Source organism: Aplysia californica, unplaced genomic scaffold (genome assembly GCF_000002075.1).
Source record: "Aplysia californica isolate F4 #8 unplaced genomic scaffold, AplCal3.0 scaffold00127, whole genome shotgun sequence".
NCBI lineage: Eukaryota > Metazoa > Mollusca > Gastropoda > Aplysiida > Aplysiidae > Aplysia > Aplysia californica.
Genome location: NW_004797397.1, coordinates 862,047 through 863,279, shown reverse-complemented (window position 1 = coordinate 863,279; position 1,233 = coordinate 862,047).

The window sequence follows — 1,233 nt, the reverse complement described above, 5'->3', positions numbered from 1 at the left end:
GCTATACACGTCTTGCAACTTTTCTTGCAACTTTTGCTAATTTTTCTTGCAACTTTTGCTATTTTCAAATGCAACTTTCTCTGAGGACAGTCTAGTTGTGTACTGATTTGTAGGCCTAAAATAGCGGTGATCAAATTAATTGGACTGATGCCTGTGGTGTAGGGGTTAGGCGCTTCATGGTTGCACGCAGAGGACTTGAGTTCATCTCCTGTGCTGGATGAATTGTTATAAAATATCAGACTCTCTGTCCACTGGGACGTTTTAACTTTAACCCTCTCAGTCTCAGCCTGGGTGGCCCTGACAGGCAGAGTTGAAGCAGTTCACGTTCCAAATGATCTAAATTATGTCGATCTGGGCGTAAAACATTTTCAGGTACTAGTGCAATTATTATTTTTAGACTGGCTGGTCCAACGTATTACATATCAGTAAAAATCTGACATAACAACAGGGATTATGGGACCAGAGAAAAAACCCTGTTATAACAGATTCCCGTTTAATCAGAATCTCAGAAATATGCAAGGGGCGTGAACAAATCCAGCATTTTTATTCATGGGCTCGAAGTTATCCACAGACCGGGACAGACTAATACTATGCCGTGCGCGCGGGGCTGGTTTCTGTTGGAAGGCTTTTTCATGTAACTCTTTGAGGACGTAGCGGATACATACGTCCGATAAGCAGAACAGCAAAGACAACACTTTGACACATTTCAAACCAGCGTACACCAGAAACAAGAGTTTTGCATATTCAATGGCATGCATGCTGTTGCACGCTTTTTAAAGTTTCAGATATATTGATACATGAAGAAAACAAAATCAAAACGTCTGCTTGTGTAAGTGTAATGAAGTTATGCCCCGAAACAGCATCTGTATGCGTTACATTAACTGACCAAAATATTCGTTCTCAAGGAGGTAAACTGACTCTTTGTTCAATCCTGGGTAACTAGCCAACCTACCCCCAGTCCCCTTCTCTTCATCATTTATCCCATTTGCGAAACAGACCCGTAATCAAGTCGGCATATTTTTTTTACAGGTACCGTAGTTGAAGGAGTCTCTGTATCCCTGTAATAACGGATAAGGCTCTGATGAGTCCCTGTTATTGCCAATAAAGTTTAATAGAGGTAAAGAAAAGGAAAAACAGGGATTTTCAAAAATCCTGTTGTTTCCGGATCCCTGTTATGATGTTACATGGATTATCGGTCCTGTTAAAAATGGTTTCCACTGTATTATGTAGCCT